The 23,096-nt window shown below is 31.7% G+C and overlaps 1 protein-coding gene and 1 pseudogene across 1 annotated transcript in view; both read right to left on the bottom strand.

Moving 5' to 3' along the window:
- CCSER1 (coiled-coil serine rich protein 1) overlaps positions 1–23,096 on the bottom strand; it is a 1,126,758-nt gene that overhangs the window by 5,671 nt on the left and 1,097,991 nt on the right. The gene's annotated exons all lie outside the window — the stretch shown is intronic.
- On the bottom strand, positions 11,082–11,825 carry LOC102878733 (annotated as a pseudogene).

The following is a 23,096-nucleotide window of genomic DNA, read 5'->3' as shown; positions in this document are numbered from 1 at the left end:
AGCATTTGGTTTTTATTTTAGAAGAGAGTATAGAATTGAGGTAAGCCAATTACAAATAATTTTTTCCACTAATATTGAAGTTATTCCCTTTTACTTTCTTTCTTTGGCTTTCCATACATAAAATAACTTGTTATAATACCATATCATAGTAAAAACTTTTGAAAATGTTCTTAAATGATAACTGAATACATGCAGTATCAACTTTGCATATTACTCAGTTGAAAAAAGGACAATATGAAGCTATGATAAAATCTACACATATACAGCAATGTAAACTCGTTACAACTACAACCTGGTTGAAAAGGTTGATTGTGAGATTAATCCTGATTTTATGGGTTTTATTATTAAAAATTGTCTTATAACTGATGCAAAATAGAAGTACAGTAATCATACCAATGTGCATAGCCCAATTTTTAGTAGGGCATGGTGATAGAATTAATGGGGGACAAGAATGTTATTTCAAACACTGATTAATGAGTTTCATATTTTTTTCTTGAAGTTTTTCTTTTTTATGAACTACATTGACAGTTGCCCAAATGTTATCAGGCAACAACTTCCTATGAGAGTTTCTTGAATAGATTAGAATTTAGCACATGATTGATCATTTTATTTGATTTTAAAATACATTTATCTGCAAATGTTCTTCAATTAACAAAAAAAATAGTCTTGTTTTACAATTAGAATTGTTCCTAATGGAATTGAAACACTTGAAACAATTTCTAATAGTTAGCTAGAAAAAAAATGATATAACATTAGAAAATAGCTAATGTTAAATAGTACTTTTTTTCATAAAGATTATTGAAAATATCAATATTATAATTTGAATTTAAATAAAAGAAGAGATAAATATGAAATTATGTTAAAGTGAACCAGTATTATCATTGGTCAGAGTTCTTGTAGCAGGAGAAGCTATGCAGTAACATTTAGATGATAATTCACACTGAGAAGCAAGCCTCTTGAGGTCATGGTTTTTTACTAATAAACCCTGAAGATCAAATAAGTAAGATACACAATTCTGAATACTGTATATTTTCAAGAATAGACACTTTGACCCCACCCATTCCATACCCAAGCAAATTAAAATATAAGGTTCATAAGGGCAAGAACTTGGTCTGTCTTGTTTAATGCTGAATCTAATGCTTGTAATAGTGCAATTACTAGTAACTCCTTAATGCTTATACATTCCAGAAAAGAATCTCCTACCATGGTTCCTTTCTTTACTAATATAGCTTATCTGATATGTTCTTTCCCTTGATATTTTTCTCATTGATGAGTTGATTATTTTGATCTATATAGATTGATACATTACCTAGATCTTAAACTATCAAGCAGTGGACATGTATATTTTACTTCTTTTCTTGAAAGCAGTAGGAATGACTTTTTTCCAAGGGATATGTCAACTTTTCAGAGATATTTTTGTAGTCTCAACTCTTCCTTAGTTGTACTTTCCCCAATAAAGGAACAAGACTTATTGTGTAACTACAATATATTCTTGGGAGGAAATAATAAACCTTTCATAACCACCAAAGCAATATGAGATTATATCTATAGCATTAGATATCAAAGCAACTGAAAAAAAGATCTCTGTACGTGCATTTAATCAATACTGTGAAAAATTAATTGAAAGGGACTTATGGTTAAGTAGCAGTTCTTAATCTCCTTTTTATTCTATGTCAACATGACATAGATATACACTTTTTTGGCCAAAACCAGGAATATGAAAATACTCCCATTAAAATATGGTTAACTCCTATACCTTCTACTTATGTAAACATTTTAGATTTATAAATGCAAACAAAGTGGTCAGAATTTTCTCTAATTTATAGGAAAATAATTTTTAGTGTTTTAGCAATAGTAGCAACATATTATTTAAAATATACATTCAACAAATAATGTTGACCCCTTTGATACTGGCCTAGTATCCTGAAGTTTGAGTAGGTCATTTTATTAGTGTGGAAAATAAATGATGAAGGTATCAGTTGAGGCAGTACAATAAATGAATGAATTACAGAACAAGTTCTACAATATATATTAATTACTATAAATACATCAATACATAAATCTGAAGGCAGAATAATAAAAACTTTCAATACTGTGATGTCAAAGCCATCTCTATGAACTGTTAAATATTACTAAATATGTGAAAAGTGCTCTGAATAAAGGCATGTACAAATAATCTTACTGAATAAAATATTAAAATATGTAAATAAATCTTAAATATAATTATTTCCATATTCTCTTTAATTGAGGTATAGAACATTATATAAGTTTCAGGTGTACAACATTATAATTAGCCATCTGTATACACAATAAAATGATCACCACCAAAACTTTAGTTATCATCCATCACCATACAATTGATCTTAACTCATTTTACCCACTTCCCAAATCCCTTCCCCTCTGATAACCACCAATCTGTTCTCTGTAACTGAGTTTATTTTTGTTTTGTCTGTTTTTGTTTTTTAGATTCCACATATGAGTGAAATCATATGGTATTGGTATTTCTCCATCTGACTTATTTCAATTAGCAAAATACCCTTAAGCTCCAACTATGTTGTTGTAAATGGCAGGATTTCATTCTTTTCTTATAGCTGAGTAGTGTTCCACTGTGTGTGTATGTGTGTACCACATCTTTATTTATTCATCCATTGATGGACACTCACGTTGTTTCCATATCTTGACTATTCTAAATAATGCTGCTAAGCATATATCTTTTCTAATTACTGTTCCCGTATTCTTTAGATAAATACCCAGAAATGGAATAGCTGGATCATATGGTAGCTCTATTCTTAATTTTTTGAGGAACATCCGTACTGTTTCCATAGTGGCTGCACCAATTCACATTCCCACTAATAGTGCACAATGTTTCCTTTTTCTCTGCATCCTCTCTAACACTTATTTCTTGTCTTTGTGATAATTCTAACAGGTATGAAGTGATATCTCATTGAAGTTTTGATTTGCATTTCTCTAGTAACTAGTGATGTTGAACATCTTTTCATGTGCCTTTTGGCCATTCATACATCTTCTTTGGAAAAATGTCTATTCAGATATTCTGATCATTTTTTAATAAGGTTGTTTATTGGTTATTGAGTTGAATGAGTTCTTTATATGTTTTGGATATTAACCCCTTATTGAATATACAATTTGAAACTATCTTCTGCCTTTCAGTGGATTGCTTTTCCATTTTGATAATGGTTTCCTTTGCTGTGCAGCAGCTTTTTGTTTTGATGTAATCCCATTTGTTTATTTTTGCTTATGTTTCCTTTGCCTTTGGAGTAAGATCCACAAAAACATTGCTAAGATCCATGTCAAGAAGATTAATGCCTGTTTTCTTCTAGGAATTTTATGGTTTCAAGTCTTACCTTTAAGTCTTTTGTTCATATTGAGTTAATTTTTGTGTATGGTGTACAATAGTGGTCTATTTTCATTTTTTTTTTTTTTTTTTTTTTTTGCACGTGGCTGTCCAGTTTTCCCAACACCATTTATCGAAGCAACTATCTGTTCTCCATTGTATGTTCTTGGCTGCTTTATCATAAATCAATTGTCGATATATGTGTAGTTTATTTTTGGGCTCTCAGTCCTGGGCTCTCAATTGATCTCTGTGTCTGTTTTAATGCCAATATCATACTGTTTTAATTACAGTAGCTTTGTAGCACAGTTTGAAATCCAGGAGCATGATATCTCTAGCTTTGTTTTTTTTCTCAAAATTGCTTTGGCTGTTCAAAATCTTTGTGGTTCCATACAAATTTTAGAATTGTTCTATTTCTTTAAAAAATGCCATTGGAATTTTGATAGGAATTGCCGTGAATCTGTAGATTGCTTTGGGTAGTATATACATTTTAACAATATTAATTCTTCCAATCTATGAACATGGACTATCTTTCCATTTATTTACTATTTTCTTTTTATCAGTTAACCCTGAGGATATTATAAGGGTCTCTCTTAATATTCTTTCTCTAATGACCTTTGTAAATTTTCTTAAAGGTTAAATTAGCACTGTGATACATTTTAAACAAGAATTAAACAGAAGTGTTCTGCCCATAGTCCCTTTTCCATTCAAGCACACACCTTAAAAGAACCTCTCTTGTCCTACTTTTAGAGGATGGGTTCTATAGTGTTCCAAACAAATGCTGTACTAATCTACTATTGGAGGAGGCATAAAGATCTTTGCTTGTAAAACTCCATCACACTAGTTTCTAATCTAGTTTTAAGGCAGTCCATAGTTTATTTAACCATAAACCTATCAGCTAATTTAGTTTTATATTAAGTAGTATAAAATTATGTGAAGGAAAAGATAATAGTAGAATTTATATTCTTGAGAAAGCTTTTTTTACCTTTGTAAAATTTCAAACAAGGCTTGAATTTTGGACAACACCAAAATAAATTGATGTACAACAATAAAAAATGTAATGCGGTGGTGATGAGTGCTTTCATAACCTAGTTGTCTATCTGATACCTAATGGTGAAAAGATCTAGAGTGAGAAAGGATTCTTAAATATGCTAAAATCAAGAGAGCATATGATGTGTAATTTTAGAACTTTAGAAAAATGATTAGAAGGCAGACAACTCACTTTATCTCTGATTTTATTTATAATAATAGCTAAGATTACTGAATATAATGTGTCAAGATATGTGCTATGTTTTATGTGTTATTACTTTTAATCCCTATGAGATGATTTTATTATACCCATTTCAATGATAATGGCACGGAAACCCTTACACGTAAGTATTTACCAGAATTCCAGGGTTAGTGGATAGCAGAATGTGAACTGAAGCTCAAACATTTGGATTTCAGAACTCAAGCTCTAAGCCATGGTTTTTTTAACCTCAGCACTATTTACATTTGAGATTATATAATTTCTTGTTGTAGGGGGCTGACCTGTGCATTGCAGGATGCTTAGCAGCATCCCTTGCCTCTACTTATGGTAGCAATAACGCCTAAACCTAGGTATGACAACTAAAAGTGTTTCCAGATATTTCCAAATGTCTCCTGGAGGGAAAAATTGTCCAGTTGAGCATCAATGACCTAAACTACAATGCTTCTCTAAATCAGACAGAGATCAATGCAGTACCTCCTTAAAAACAACAAAAATATTTATAGCCATAGGAGAGCAAAAGTAAGCTTTTATAAATTTTATTTTAAAAACACATATAATGCTTACTGTAGGCCAGACATTCTTCTGAGCCCTTACAATTATTAATTTTAAAATATTAGCTCATTTACTAAACCAATGCAATGTATTAATATTGGAAGCATTTATAAACATAAATCTTCTTCAACAACAGCAATAAAAAACACATACAGTATAGTGCATAAAATGTAAGGGTTCCTTCATTCAGGTTAACCAAGGAAGCATCAGGGTTCTGATACGTTTAATTAAATAGCACTTCACTCAGTACTCAAACAGAGATCTTAAAAAAATATCGTTCCCAGCACATATACGAAATGGAGGAATATTAATGGAGTGTCACGAACTACTTAAAAAACAAATGCCTCCTTTGATATTTTTCTACCTAATATATTGGCGTGAAGTAAATTGGTAGACCTAAAATGTGCCTCTTTCTCAAAGACAGTCATTGAAATGTCAGTATAAACCCAAACCACATTTATTAAATATTACAGACTGTCCTTTTCCTATCATCACTGAAGAACAGGATTTCTAAAGAAGTTATAAATATCTGGACATTTCTTTGCAGATTTGGCACGTTGCTGCTTCTGTTTGTATTCTTAGATGTGGAATCTGTTTTCAATGATAAAGAAGAATATTGTTAAAGGTCTAAGAAGTACTCTACCACAGAGAGATTGTATACAAAAGTTATTACTGCTTTCCAAGCAGGAAGTCTTGTAATAAGTTCAAGTAATAACAGAAAGAAACATTCAAAGGTTCTGGCAGACAAGACCTATTTTTTTTCAGATTGCATGTATTACCAAGAGGAAATTGTCTAGAGTTAAATTACTACTTCTGGCTCAACCTCGCTCCTGAATTCTCTAGGGGATACTAAATCCTCCTAGTGAGCACTCAGGATTCAACCAGAGTTAGAGGACCTGCACAAGATAAGCAAGGTGAATGTTAATAAGTTCAGCAAAAGTCAGAATTCCCAAAAGAGAAAAGCCATGCACCTCCCACCTCACAAGAAAAGTCGAATATGTAACAGTTTTCCCATAAACCACTAGGCGTATGCTTGCCTATTCAGATTATAACTAGAATATATGAACTCTGGACAGGATTAATAGTGAGGAACAATAATGAGTTATTTTTAAAAATAGTGTGTGTGTGTGTGTATTGTAACCCACTCTGTGTGAATAATTCTCCTTAGTTAAATGGTGATTTAAATGAGAATTTCAGACAATTACTGCTCATTATAGCAATGAGGGTATATAATTAAAGATTCAATTCAGAAGAAACCTAAGTATAATTCTGTACAACTGATATTCCAGAAAAGTGTGATTTCTAAATGGAAAGGATAAGTAAGGGCTTAATCTAAATTTATATGCCTAAAGGAAATGAATAGTAATAATTCTTATGTGTTTATACAGTAATGCACAATAATGGACAATTGCAGTGGTTTACTACAGCAGCAACATGAAAAATGAGTCTCTAGTCTAGACATTCAGATTCCCAATATCTACCTAGCACATATTAGATGGTGCAACGTTTCTTGAATGAAAGCAGTATTAAAAAATAATCACAAAAATCCTTATATTCACATAATGTCTTTTGTGTGAATAATTCAGTCTTTATAGTCAATTGCTCTGGCTTTATAAGATAGAAATATTTGTTGTATCCAATGCTTGAAAAAAATACATATAAAATTGATTAGGAATCTAGCCTATTGTTTATTCCTCTTGTTTTCTAGTACTTAGTGACATGATTAAATAATGTGAGTCCTGAATTCCTTGCTTAAATGCTTCTATCTTTGACTAGTTTTAACCTATTAACTCTGCTGGGAGACTTCAAAAGTAAGACATTATTTACCTAATTAACAAAATAATCTGAGAAAGAAGTCAAATAAAAATACAGTGGTTTTATACTGCTTACTTGTTGTTTTATATCAGCATAATGTAAGGCAAGCCACTTTTAGAAACGTTTGACCTACTGAATAAAGACAATATATAATTGAATACATGTTATAATTTGGGAGATACTGTAAATAAATATAATTATAGAATGTTATCTATCATGTACTTTAAATGTACTTTAAATTATTTTTATATAAACTACCCTAATTTATTCTTGTAAATGTACATTAAGATTCACTCCAAATACTTTACTTCCATTTTACAGATGAAAAATTGAGGTTATTAATAATAATTGGCTTACTCAAGATGACTCAGGTAGTAATATCAGGTCTTTGAATTCCAAATCTTAAATATGATGCTATCTCTTTATCTGTCAAAAGATTAAATATTTTTCTCCAAATTATTTTGTTGATACTAAAATCTCACTTTTGTGTCAGTTCCTGTGAGTGTATTAAATATTGGGTCATTAATTACGGATTTAGTTTAACACAAAATATTCCCTGGTCCCATGAGGAAATTGTTTCCAGATAACTTGAAAAAATAACATTATAAGTTATTAGTCATTTAAACGTTGGTATAAATCAGGTTATCAGATTATTCCTGAAGAAAAGGGTTTGAAAGGAATCATAGGAAGTAGAGGTATTCAGATGATATGAATAATGTGTAAGTAGATAAGAATAATGTTGAAGAAAAGGGAAGCAGGGTGTAGACAAAGTTTAGATAAATAGTATACTTCACTTCCCCTCCTCTCCACTACCAGAGTAACTATCAAAGTAGTTAGCATGAAAGAACTACTGACCCAAGGACACCACATCACTTGAGTGTCTCCGTAGATTCACTGATCTATTTGTTATTTGAATTTAAATAGTTTGGTTCAGTTATACCCAGATTGAAAAAAAAAAAAAAAAATTCAAGATATACTTCAAATGTGATTTTTAGGTTGCTAGCCATTTAGTATTAGCTCTGGCTATATTTTCCTTTAGTAACATGCACATTTTAAGGTAGACCAAATTTTATTTAAGAAAATTCAGGGGACATATACGAGACAGTAATATGAAAAATACAACTTATACTTTATGCTTGATTGTTTGGTGACATAAAGCTATTTAAAAGTCCTTTAAAGAATTTACAACATCAAAAGAATATTATAAACATGTGTATGGAAATACAAAGTATGCAGAGTGGTTTGGGATTTGTGATGAAGTAATGTTCATTTTTACCTATCTGATTTTCTGAAATGTTTTCACATTATTATAAATATAGAATAAGACACAGCAGGTAATGAATTCTGGTATGAAAATTTATGGCCAGGATATCATTAACTACAAGTTAGAATCAATTTTTAAAAGAACTATGGAATTTCAAAAATATATCCTTTCATTGTGTAAAAGTTGAACCTTGTGGATAAGAGGTTTATTTAATAATAGCAATTTTTCAAATAACCAACCATTTTTTCCTACATAGGATGAGTTTATGGGTGTTAGAAACACTTACTATAGAGTACAAAAAGAAATTCTAAGGCTATATTTTTTTCTTTTGAAAAGCTGTTTTATCAAAGCAATTCATTTTCTTTATAAACTAAGAGTAGTTCAAAGTCTGCAAGCAAAGAGAAAACAGATGGGCTACCAGTTTTAAAGTTAGTCATCCTTAAAAATTATAAAATTAATTTTTAAATAAAAAAATCAACAAAACACAAAATATGAGAATGAGACAAAACATAAATTGCTGAGATCTAAATAAATTATCGTCAATTATTTCTAATTTATTAATGTCATTTGTAATTTTATTTCAAATATAACCTTTTACCAATTGAAAATGTTAATATTTTCATTTTGATTTAATAATAAACAATTCAAGATGAAGTAGAAACTGTAAGTTAATGTAGTTTAATCCCTTTGGTTTTATAAGAAAACTATGGTTAGAGTTGATAAATGACTTATTTTTCTCAAATTATAAATATTGTTAATGGCAGTCAACAACCAATTCCAGATTTCCCAAAGCATCTTTTAATGTTTCTATGCAGAACCCATTACTTTTCATTTTAATTAATAGATAGAAGATATACATTTGGCATAAGTAAAAGAAGGTCAAAAGGATTTGTACTAGAATATTTAATTATATGTTCCAGCCGGTATGCTATATTTCAGTAACACTCATGAACTGTGGTTATATAGTTGTATATGTTAAGTTTGTGGGATAAAAAGGATGGATAAATAGAAAAATTCTTAGAGTAGTACAAGAAAGGGATTTTGTGCTGCATTATGAGAAATGAAGGTCAAGGGTAAGCATGCAATGATAGAGATTACATATGTATGCACTGATCTTCGCAAGTTGTGTCGTGGTACAATAAGTCTGTAGTTACATGAGAAGACATGACAACCAGATGTTGGCTTAGGGTAGACTTATCTGCATTCCTCAGACTGAAGTCATCTACAAGAAGAAGAAATAACTCTTGGCTACAGAGGTGATGTCTCTTGCATTTCAATAGAGCCTATGTTGGAAGGTCCATATGTTAGAATTGTAAGTCTGGGGTGAGTCCATATCTTGGCCATAAAAATCGTGGTTCTTATTTTAACTTTAGGAGAGATTGGCAGATGCTAGCATAGGTAGCAAATGAGTTTTCCAAGAAGCCTATTCGATAGATTGTGTATGCGCTGTTTTGAATATTCTGAGCAAGTCCCTATAATCACTGTGGGGAGACTTCAGAAATGTTAAACTTGAAAGCTAGTACTGACAAAAGAAACAGTAAATTTCCCATATCAGCTTTGTCAATATTTTTCATTCTCTTTAGTTCTTTCTGCCATCATCATTTAATCTTTCATTCATTCATCCATTCACTCTTATAGAGAACCCACACAATATAAATAAAATGGAGATTCAAAGAAATCCAATATACAATCCTATGTTTAGGCACTTCCTTTTGCTTAAGAACTAAACTAGTAGTTAAAATTAAAAAGTAAAATCACTAAAATAATAATATGAAAGTATCTCAAGTTAAGAAGAGATTTAATTAAAAATCAGTATTAGAGCAACATATTTCCTAAGAGTAAAGCAGGCCTTTCTAAGGAATTGCTTTCTTTGATTGCTTCAAATTTTCACTTCCCCCTTAGTGTGGCTGTTGCTCCTCTTGAAGACCTTTAAGTTGTTAAGTCAAATGGATACTTGTCAGTTCACATATTCTTTACTATTAAAAAATGTTAAATAGGTTAACCACTCCCACCTTGAACTCCATTATCTTTTAGTATTTGTGACATCTCATGCTCCTGGTTTTTCTCCTGCTTCTCTGTTCACTACAATTCAGTCTCCTTTGCTGGCACTTTTCTATCTAAATGTTCAGGTCTGCTTAGCCTTGTCCAGATTCATTTCACTCTTTCTAGGAGATCTCATGACTTTGCATACCATTTAAAATCTCATAAGAGATTTCATAGGAGATTCCCATGACTTTACATATCATTTTTATGTGAACAACTCTTATACTTCAATCTAAACTTATTTTCAGAGTATTCATATATCTACCTCCATAACTATATTGTAGATATTTCAGTCATATTTTTTTTCTAACTGAACTCATTATAATTGCATCATTCTGGTTTTCAATTATTCTTAGAAATTTCAGTAATATTTGTTGAACAAATAAATGAATGGAGATCATACAGAAAATTTGGAATTGTCCTTGTGACTTTCCTTTTTCTCACTATTGACCATTCAATCTATCACGATTCAAAAATTCTACAATCATTCTTACTTCTCTTTATCTCTATCCCTCTAGGTAAAGTCACCATTACCCCCTACCACAGTTACTGCATCTACTCTTTCATACTTTCCCACACATACTAGAAAAAGAGTTATAGAAATCCTTTGAAAAATGCAAATCTATCCATGCCATTGACCTCCTATTTTCCTTCAGTGTCTCCCTACTGAATTGCAAGAGATACAAATTCTTGTAATGGTCTATATGACCCTGAATTAGCTAGCCATACCTACCTCTCTAATTTCTTCCTGGACAACTTTTCCCTCAATCATTGAGTTTCCAGCAACAATAGTCAAGCCTGAGTTTCTTTTAAAAACAAAAACAAAATTCCGCATTTTTATAAAACTTGATAAAAAATAGTATTTCAAACTGTACAGTCATCAGAAGTACACAGTTATCAAAAATGCACACACTTCTCTCGGCATCTCCAGCACCTTCAGCTTTCTGTGCCTTGTCTGTTTTGGCATCTCCATTTTCTGCAAGATTATTCCCATCCTTGCCAACATCAGCTTTCCCCTTTTTCTCTTTTGGTACCTTCTCTCCCTTCTTTGCAGAGGCCTTTTTAGGCTTGGGCTCTGGCTTCGGAGGAGATAACCTTTAGCAGATAACCTTGCAGATCTTCTCTGTGGTTCGTCCTTCACCTTGGCTTTATCTCCTTTAGCATCCCCTTCAGCTTTTCTCTTGGCATGATGGTGACGGCAGTGGGATGTAGGCAGTGGACACGGGAATGCAGTGATGCGCGGACTTCGATCGGTCCGGGAGTCATTCTCCCCTCTTCTTTATGTTTGAGTTTCTTAAACATTAAAAGCTCTCTCCTTCCTCAGGTTCTTTAGGTCATTCATCTCGCATCCTCTGCTAGAATGTTCTTCCCTTCATTTTTGCCTGATGGCTGTAATTCAATCTCCGAAACAAGCCTTTCTCACATCCCACAATTTAAATTGTTATAATATTTTTATGTTAACACAAACATATCCTATATTTTTCTTAACAGCAGTTGTCCTAGTGTACACATATGCACATATATTGTGCATTTATTTAATACCTTTCACCCATTTAGACTGTTAAGTTCCGTGAGAGCAAGAATTGATCAAAATGTTCATAGCTTTTTTACTAGAACCTAGCCTGCTTCCTGATATAAAGTAACTGTTTGCTAAACATTTACTGAAGATAAATGGAAAAAAGAAGGGATTGGTAAAAATGGAAAAAAAAAAGAGGAGATCAAATATGGAGATATGATCTCAACAAAATCCTCCAGAATGAATATAATTTGAATTACTGCAAAGTCAGGAAGACATCTCTGGCATTATAAATAAGGAGTCAGTATATATTTACAGGGTCTATTTTGGGAACTATTAGTATTATGGTTTTTTGATAAGGGAGAGCAGGATGTTCACAGCGATAAAGTAAGAGAACAGTATACATGTAAGTTGTCTATGTTCTGTCTTTGCATGACTAATTTAAGGAGTTTAGAATTTTAACTCAAATGAAGATGTATTGAATGTTTCTGAAGAGGTAAATGATATAATAAAGCAGTATTATAGGAAGGTTAATTGGATAATTAAAAATTAATCAGTGCACTGTAAAACAGTCTAAAATAAGGCAACTCAGAATACATGTACTTGTTATGGACGAAAGAAGGCATGTGTCACAAACAATGGTTATACTTAAAGTTACACATTATCAGAATTTCAAATGTCTCATATAATAGGCAAGAATAAAAAATTTCAAAGCTCTAAAAAGAATGCAAATCTTGCCATAAGCCTTGTAACTAACTTGATTGGTGTTTAAACACAAAGGTAAAGTATAGATAAAACATGAAGAAAAAAAATATACGGCCATCAAATGAATTTTGATTACATGTGGTAAGAGATAGTTATATATGCTGAATTTATAACCTACCTATTTCACGACCAAAGGTAATATTTTATTAGCAAAATTTATGTAAACACACAACTTTTACTAGGTTTCTTCTGTAATAAGAGCAAATGAAACATTTTGAAGTAAATATTGGGTCTACAATACTCCATAGGATATTTTTATCTTGGAAAGTTAACTGATAGAAGAGTAGTGTTCTCCACAACATTAGGGTGCATATGGATAATGTTGACTGGATAATGTTGCTCAAGGTCTTGTCAATATAAAATAAACTCCTCCAAAAAATATTTATACTATCTAAGTGAGGGTGATTTTCCTGTACACATCTAAGTGGGTCTGAGATATCATGCCTCTTCATAGACATATGTAATACATTTAGAATCCAAAGAGCCTTACATTTTTTTTCTCTTGAAATATATTTTTTTCTCTGAAAGATGAGAATAAATTAACTGGGCATAGAGATAAGTAATAGAGAATTATATCTTTAGGCCCTCAACTGGAACTTCACAGGTGAAAGGGAATCATGGAAACTCTGATTCTGGTGTTTAGCATTATTTGTTGAGTTTGTAGGTATTGAATGAAGACTGGATAAAGAGGTCACCAGATTCCCTTTCCTGTTGCTGTGCAGTGATTTTATTTCACCACACAATAGCTCAATTTTGAAAAAATGTGGTGTTGCTAACAAAGCATGCTGTGAACATTTTGTAAGTAAACATTCCAGTATTCAGAATGTTTCAAAACATCCTAACGTAGATTATTCCTTAGTCCTTTCACCATGTGGCCCAGGCCATGTCCTTTTCAAGGTCATACCTGAGAGCTGAAGATCTGCATAAAATTGCAGCGGTACTTATTACATTTCTGTTATCTGTCTCATAAGAGATAACTGTGGTCTATCACAATAATATATTTTTTAAACTATGTACAATTCTTATATAAAACCATGCATAATATTTGTACGACTTAGTGTAACCTAGAAAAAGTCAAAAAATTGTGAAATAGTAAAACTATTTTTCAACAAGGTATTTACAAGTGAAACATTACAATTAACTTGGCGTTCGAGATGTTTTTTCTTTTCAAAAGTCAAAGGACTCTATGCAAAACTTCTTTGTGTACTCACACAATGTAGACTGACAGATGTCCCAAGTAACTGCAGCCTAGAAAGTATACTACAGGATATGCTAATAGGTATCATGTGATTAAACAGTAAGTTCTGCTCATCTCATCCAAAGAATTACTGCCAATAACAAAAATGATTAGAGGTATTTTCCACGGCATCCATATATTAGCTCAAGGGTATACCTGGCTTTAACTCAGATCACATCAATAATTTGAACTATCTTGCCAAAAATGGAAGGAAACACCCCTTCAACAGCAATAGCTCAGATGTAACTCTTGCAGAATCACAGGGAAGTAAATACAGCTTATAGAAACTGGACAAGAAGAGTTCTCATAATAGAAATAGTGTCATTTAAGGAGAATGAAACCATTTCTAGATAATACATACTTAGAATCAAACAATTTTGTACAGTGTATTGGAAAGAAACAAAGAATCTCAACAACAGTTCAGCCAAGATTTGAATGCCCAGAATGGTAGACCAGAGACATGGTGATCTTTTTCTTTTCTCTTTTAAAGGGTGGTTCCTGCACAAACATATTCTTTCATGCATGCACTAACATTTTCCAAAAAGAACAAGACCACTAATTACTGCCATGAAATACTCAAATGAAACTAACATGTCTATTCAAAAGACAACAGAGTAGAGAGGAATTCCAAGTATTTTGAGACTTACTCCCAAATTAGATTATGACTTTTCTTCTTTGGGTATGTGCACGTAGAAATTTCATTTCTAAGAATTATACCAGGAAAAAATAACATATGAACATGTTACAAGTCAGTTAAAATTTTGATTTGATGTCAGTGGTTCTCAAATGGGACAATTTTGCTTGTCAGGAACACATTTTATGCTCACTATGAGGGGTGGAGGCACTATTAGTGTATAGAGGATGGAGATCAGTCCCTCACCACAAAAATTATCTAGTCCAAAATGTCAATAGTCAATATTACCAAAGTTGAGAAATCTTGCCATAGATTAAAACTGTTTTTCCTTCCAATATTTTCTTGAATATACTCAAGAACTCAAGAATGAAACAAACATTTTTCTGATTCTGACAGTTCATATATCTATAGATCTGATTTACCAATTCAGGTTAAATCACCTCTTTGGTATATTCCATTTGTAACCATGTCAACTACTTATCTCACAGCCTTGGTTTGATGCCCATCAGCCTCCAGCACAGACACTGATCCAACACAGGATGTCATTTAGCTGCAGTAAGTAATTGCTCTTCATTTCACTCTGTTAAGAAGCACTCTTCCTTATTGATTTTCGGCTACTCCTGAAGCATCACTACTATTTTTTTCGAACAACCTGAATCTGCTCCTATTGATCAACTAAGGCTGCCCTTCTGGCGAAATATGCTACACCAAAGACACAAAGCAAGGAAAAGTGCATGTAAAGCAGAATGCTGCTATGGGAAAGAGCCAGCGACTGGTCTTTGCCACCAGAGATGGAACTGATTGAAAAGGAACAAATTAGAAAAACTTAACATTCTAAATTTCCTTTTGTTTCTTACTTATTAACTTCAATATAATTATGGCTAAATGCGTTTAAGTAGCAACTCTCTATTAGCTTGCACGCAATTGTCCAGGAGGCCTGCTGGTGAAGTCCTTATATGTGTAAAGTTTCTCTCTGGCTAAAAAATAATTTTAGGTGGTAAAACATACTAGTTAAGAATCAGCTCTGACATATTCTTAGACTGTATCCTATCTTAGTCACCTAAAAGCTGTATAATATTGGTAAATTCTTTCACATCTCTAAATTTTCCTCATCTCTAAAGTGTGGGTATATGGTGTCATGAAAGGATAATGATGTCATTGATGAAAGATATAAACAAATAATAAAGCATCTGTAATGACAAGGATGTGGAACTCAATCGTTCAGTAGACAATTTTTCAAAGTGAGAAACAACAGTCTAGCGCACCCAAGACGCAGGCTTCTCAGTCTCTATGACCCTCAAATGAGGTGCTAGAATCTTGGCTTCACCATTCTCACATGTATTTTCATGTAGTCCCTTACTTCATTGTTTTGATGATTCAGGGTTTGTGCCTGTCTATTCATCAAACACAAATAATTGATGCAAGACACTTGAGGCTATTCCTGGCTTTTCACAATAAGACTATCTGAATTACAGGTCAATTTTCCCAGCCACAACATCTCTCATCACACTCAGACATCAGGCTTTTGTTAGGCCCATCTTGACAAATACAAAGTGGTACAACAAAATACCTTTCTCTTAGAGGAGATTAAAGAATCAAATCAGATACTATATGTAATGTGCTTAGAACAATGCTTGGCACATAGTAAATATTAAGATGATGGCGATTGTATATAAGAATATCAGTATTGTAAAGAGGAACATGTTTTCAACCCAAATAAAAATATGTAATATTTCATCAGAATAAAAATTTCATAGATATGTTAATCCTATTACTAATAAAGAATAACTGTCAAAAATATGAATGATTGACTAAATATGCAACATTTTAAAGGAAATCATTGAATTTTTCTTCACCTTGCCTTGCAGTAACTTGCAGTAAATCACTGCTTTCCTAAAGCTGATAACTGTCTTCCTATAATAAGAAGCTTTTCCATTTTTCCCAATGTGCAAATATATCCAGCAAGTTTGGCCAAAATTATTACTTCTATCCCTCATCACTATGTCACTATGAAGCTTGGAACTCATCACATTACTTTGAAGCTAAGGTAAAGTGTCATTTCTCTATTAAATAAGAAAATTTAAGAACTTTGATTTTTTTCTTTCCATTTATTATAGGTTGAGATTCAAGTTATATTGTGTTATAATTTACAAAGGAAAAGAAAAACAGCTTTTGAAATTCAGCTTTTCATGAGCATGATATTCCCTTGTCATGGTTAAGCCTATATATACATTTCATCTTTTGTGTTTGTAGTATCAGCCATTGAAGAAAAGATATTACAGTTGTTCTATCATTTAATGAAACTGTTTAGGGTTTAGGAAAATGGAAACTATTTTATTTTCTTAATACAATTATTAGCCTTACTACATAAAATGATTTACTAATGCCTTCTTTCCAGAGCCCCTTTAGTCTATTCTAATACATTCCTTGAGAAACCCTTTTCCAAAGAAATATGCCCTCTTTTTCCAGTTAACATTTATTCATGACGCTCAAGTTAAATTTGCCTTCTCTTATATTTTTATCCTATAGTGAGCATTTCATATCATGAGTTATCTGGGGAAAGGGTCATTCTTTATTTTTTATATGTATTCCAAACCACTAGTAGAGAGCTAGACATTCTCTATGTACTTGGAAGAAAGAAATTTGAAAAGGATGATGCAATGAAGAAAGCATATATTAAGGTGTGTAACTGAGCTTCAGGAAATATCTTAGACAGATCTTTAAAATTTAGTTATTAATCAACCATGAAACATTTAATAATTTATCAAATGTATATTACTAAAATTGTATAGATAGATACAGATACTCACAGATGAACAAATAGATAGATATAATCATGCATACATAGTGGGAATTTCTGTATATATACCTTATTAGCATATCAAATACCAGTGGGTATTTCTGTATACATAACTTATTAGCATATCAAAAACATAACAAAACATACATACTTTTTCATATTATCTTTAGGTTTCTACTAACCTACATAAGTACTGCCAGATGCTGAATAATCTATTTTATTAGCATAATGGGAGATAAAAGACATTTTACAGAGAACATGAAGAAAATAATATTCCCCAAAACTGTGAGAAATAATATTCCAGAATTTATTAACCAAATTTTAACCAACAGGATGAAGTGTTTCTCATAAAACTAAAGCTATATTATAACTCAGTTAACTGATAAAAATATATTTAGTTTACATGACAACCTAAGAGGTATGCTAGCCATCTATTTATATTTATATCTATTGATATCAGTGGTTTTCAAACTACTGTGTGGTCTAAACATCACCTGGGATGCTAGTTAAAATGAGACACTTTTCAGAAAATGTGAATTATTAGATTTGCTTCATTTTAAACAGTTTCTAGCAATCTGATATATTTATTAAGTAAATATTTTCTGAGTAATTACACTTAATAAAATTGTTTTAGATTTGTTTTTCAAAAATAATATTGAAAATAATAACACATGTCAAAAACTGTAAGGATTTGAGATTTTACTCAGCTTACAAGCTAAGAAGTTGATCTACCACAGTTTTATGGATTCTGGCAGAGACATTTGAATTAAGGGTCAAGACCCAGGAACTTTTATTACTTATGGCACAGAAGGCAGCATAAGCTTTATGTGCACATTAGTTCACCTTGCACCCTAGTCCCCAAGTGGGTCATGCAAAGCAGCCAAGGTAGATACTGCATAAAGTAGATCTGCATTATAGTTGAGGAAGCCCAATATTTTAAAAGGGGCTATTACTAAAACTGCCCTACTTGCAGTTTTTATTATTAGTGGCATTTTAAACATTAATGCAGAAGTCCAGTAGTTTTTTTTTATATGAACCATCTATAATTTCTAATACATAGTTTTTCTTTAGACAAATGTTTTTATCAAAAGAGCAAAATGAATGTACATGGTAAGAAATAAAATACTAATTATTTAATTCACGCAAAGTTTTGTTTTTATGGCACAGTGATTGAAAGCAATATATTCCTAAAATGAAAGACAGCAGTATCTGCTGGTTCATTGCTTAGGGACTCTTTCAACATTATGAATGAAATGCAATATTCAGACATTCCCAAATGCGACTTAAAGAAGTTTAAGATCAGAATACACTGATCTTGTATTTTGCAGGACTCTTATAAAGTCCGTAAGCATGTCTAGATATGACATCTTGTTTAGATATTTAATTCAATTTGATAATCCCATTGATTGAAAATAATTCATTGGTATAGTTTTATTCCTCCTGATGATAAAATATAATATTCTAGAATGAATTGTGACTTCTGAGGCATTATTTTTTCTCTATGCCCTGTTGGAAAAGTTATTGAATCTATAAGATCTATTCAAAAGTAATTTTAGTGTGATTTAGACTTCTTGGCACTTTTCCTAGTATCTCTGAAAACAACGATCTTTCCTCTCCTTCTTTTGGGCATTTTCAAATACTGTAGATCCTCTTCTGTGTCCCCCAAGATCTATCTTACAGCTCAGCATAAACAGTAATTTGAACCTTGACAGTGAAATTCCCATAAGTTGACTGAACCTAGAGCTAAGTCATATACCTGAAAATCCAAGTGGGTAGTCTTGGTAGATAATCTTGATTTTTAAAAAGGTATGAAGGCCCAGGGTAAATATCAGATATTTATAGATCATTTATAGAGATTTTCAAAGTCTCTGAAAGTGTGTTAAGAAACCTATCCAGCAAAATTATCTGATAGGTTTCAATTCAGGTAGCAAAATTATAACTTTTCTTATCACATCTTTTTATATTGAGATTGACATTAACAAGCAATTCAGCAAGCTTATTTTTGAAAGCTCATTTTTATTTTACATCTTGCTCTACTCCTAAACTTTTTTGTGTAGATTATCTCATAACTATGTTGATACCATTATTTCATTTCCTGAAAATTTGTATTATCAAATTTTTCTTTTTGAAATATTCAAATAAAAAGTTACAATGACACTTCTAATGACAAGTTATTTGCCATTTAAAAGTCATTTTATTATTATCTATCACTGTAAGCATAACCTAAAAAATTATCTGCATGGGACATCCTACCATGAAAATGGCTTCAGTAAATAATGCATATTCTCACTCAATTTCTTGTGACCTTCAGCATATAGGCCTAGAATCGGCCTCGAATTCATAGTTCTGGAATAGGTGTGCTTAGCTATGATTCACTCAGGAGCAAAAGATTACTGTCCTACTCATGCATTTCTGGCTTTATCAACTGGATGGCAACATCATCTTTTCAGTTGCAAAAGTTACACAACTGAGAGTCATCATTAATGTCTCATGCTTATCTGACACATCTATTCAGTCATATAATCATTCAAACACTTTCCATCTCCTTGGCCCCTTTCACTACTCAGACCATGACCACTGATAACTACAAACAAAGACTAGCTGTTCTTTTTGCCTTGCCCTTGCCCATCTTGATCTACTCCATTATCCACAGTTCAGCGTAAGTGGTTTTTGAAACAAAATTATAATCATGTCATTCCCTTGGAAGCTTCAGTATCTCCCATTGAGCTCAGATTAGAGTTCAAACTTCTTAAATGGTTTTAATGCCCTCTAACATCTTTCTGGCCTCCATTGTCATTTCTTCTATTTTTTTTTTGTACTCTACATTCCAGTCATACTGATATCTTTTATTTCCTAGCTACAGTATGTTCTTTCATCTCTGTTTCATCTGCTAGAGACTTTCTTTAGTCCTTCCTTACTTGGCTAACTTCTACTTACCCTTCGGTTGCAACATAAACATCAGTTCTTACATGAAGCCTTCTCTAACCCCACACGTCTAAATTACATGTCCCACCTAAGTGTTCTAGTGATAGCTCATAAGTAAATGTGACAGTAATCTCACTATGTTGTAATGATCTGCCTACTCTTTATCCAACCAGACCACAGAAACCAGAAGAGCAACTATGTTTATATTGTGCAGTAATAGCAGTAATATTCTCACTGCCCAGCACATGTCTGATAGAGAGTAGTTACTCTGTCTGTCAGTATTTAATGAATGAAATATATTAGTGCACTATGCCAGGAATATTATGGTAAAAGCATTATATAGATAAAGAAAAATTTAATATAATGTAAATTTATCTATCCCTAGGGATTCTGATAATGAAGTTATCTTTTAAAAAAGTTGAATGTGAAAAAGAGATGTCATAATATAAGGTGACTATTTTTATCCACTAAACTTGGCAAATACACAAAGAATGAGGTCAACAACATGAACTTTATACATATCACTCCAACTGGCAATGTTTTACTTGCTTTTTGATATTAGTGTTACTTAAAATGACAAAGGTAATAGCTTTTTGAGGAAAACAATTTAAAGTGTAAATTAGGTAATTTTTGAGAAGTTACAAAATTCTACATTTTAAGTGCTGAGAGACTACAAAGACGATTAAGGCAAAGTCCCTATCTCCAAGTAGCCCACAGTTTAGAAGTGAGGCAAGAAATTATGTGCAAAAATATAGTATAAGGAAAACTAACAGTAACTATAAAAATAATACAAATTATCATGAAAATATAGGGGCAGGCAACATTGCTTTCAATAGGTTCAAAGAATGAGATCTAAAAAATATTATGGAAGGTATCACATGAGGACTTGGTGATGGCTAAAATTTGGGTGAGTAAACAAAGAAATGAAGATTTACATAGAGAAGTATTAGCATTGTTTATCAATAGCTTGGAATAAGATAAAGTACAAGACCTGTTATCGGAACATCAAGTCTCCATACATATACAATATATACTGAATTGGAAAGACAGTGTTGTGGTAAAGGAATGTTGTTGATGAGATTGAAATGAAGGACATTAATGTCATATTCATAGGACTTTGGTTCATAGATAAGAATCCATTTAAGGTTTCTAACCAGTTTCTTTCTTTAGAAATGAACAAAAGAATAAAAGATAAACTGTTTAGGTTGACTCTACTTTGACATTTTCGTTATTCTCTATGAATTTTGTAGAAAGCGTCAATCCCATATAATTTGATGATGCCCCTCCTGAAATAAAGAGGAAGATTAAAGTGATTTGAATAGTACAATGAAAATATGCCACCATTGAAATGCTAATGTAGATGTAGCTTTTGCTGAAGTGAATTTTTGATTGCGGGATATGTAGATTTCAGGAACAGCAGATTTCACTTTTTATTTGCGAAATATATTCAAGAGCATAACTGTAATAATATCTTTAATGATATATTTAAGTTGTTTATTTTTCCCATTCTCCTTATAGCATCTTCACATTGAAGAATCAGCAATTGCTCTTTACATGTATGAAGTGAGAAGAGAGAAGCAGATATCTGCAATTTGTCAACCTTTCATTCTCTTGACTACTTAATCAGTTCACGATCTCAAGGAAATTATGTAAAATATCTTTGTCACACTAAGACCATTTTTGGAATCTGAGTAAGTTTATCATAAAATAATATTCAATCATTTTCTTAGATCAGGTAGTTTCTAGTATTCTACTTCTGTAAAGCAGCTGAAGATAAAATAAAGGCTATAAAGGACACAGCATATAAACTGATTATATTGCAAAGTATAATTGAAAACATGTGCACTGCAATATTTGAGTAAATGGCAGGCATATAATTGTCAATTCTTCTTTCTTTAAAGTAGACATATGGATAACAGGAAATAAGTTTGAAATAATCTTCATGTGGAAGCAAAATTACTTCCTCTTTAGAATTCATGTCTTAGCAGAATACTTAACATGTTCCGCATTTGAATATAAAGAATCTTTTGGAAGTACAGTAACGTTTGTGGATTGGATTAAAGTCATAGCACATTTTCAATCCTCAAATTGTATATATTATACAATAAAATGTATCTAATTGAAAAATGCTCTAGATCAGCACTTTTCATTTCATAATAAGGTAGTATCACTTTCAAGTCTATAAATTGGATTTTTAAAAAAGCTCATGAATATAGTATAGATAGCTACTGAATGTCATAGCCCTCATTGAAGCTCTTCCATTTTTAGTTCATTTTATAATTCATAGTGTTCTGAAAATCCTTATATGGAATTTTAATTATATTTTACTTTAAGGGTCAGGTCCTAAACTTTTATTTCAAAACATTTTTTAGGGTTTTACATTCTTACATATTGTGTACCTGTGTGTGTGTGTGTGTGTGTGTGTGTGTGTGTATTTTTTATTTTTATTTTGTAAATGTATAATATGCTTTCATATAATATATTATATATACTACATGAGTAATTAATTAATCATGGCCATATTAAAAAAACTAAGGTATGTAACCCTTTATTACTTTAAATAAGATTTTATGGTTTATTTAAAACTGTCATTTTAAGAAATATTGATAGATTTTAGGGCTCCTACTAGGGGATAAGAAACTATGCAATTTGTACTACTTTAAGTCAAATGCATTATCACTTATCTACAGGCAATTTAGCATAGTAGAAACAACATACACTGGACATCAAGCAGTCCTGAATTAAACATTTGGCTGTGGAGTACTTTCTACTATATAACTTTGGACAAGTCATTTAAAGTGTCCAAGATTCTATTTTCTTATCTACTAATTAGGGTTAATCCTTATCTCTCAAAGCATTCTAGAGCTTAAATGACCTATTGAAAGTGCATAAAACAGTGCCTATTATCAGGGTGGTATTATGTATAAAGCTACTGGTATTAGCTTTA

The sequence above is a fragment of the Pteropus alecto genome, unplaced genomic scaffold, assembly GCF_000325575.1.
Source record: "Pteropus alecto unplaced genomic scaffold, ASM32557v1 scaffold63, whole genome shotgun sequence".
NCBI lineage: Eukaryota > Metazoa > Chordata > Mammalia > Chiroptera > Pteropodidae > Pteropus > Pteropus alecto.
This window is presented reverse-complemented; position numbering and strand designations above follow the sequence as displayed.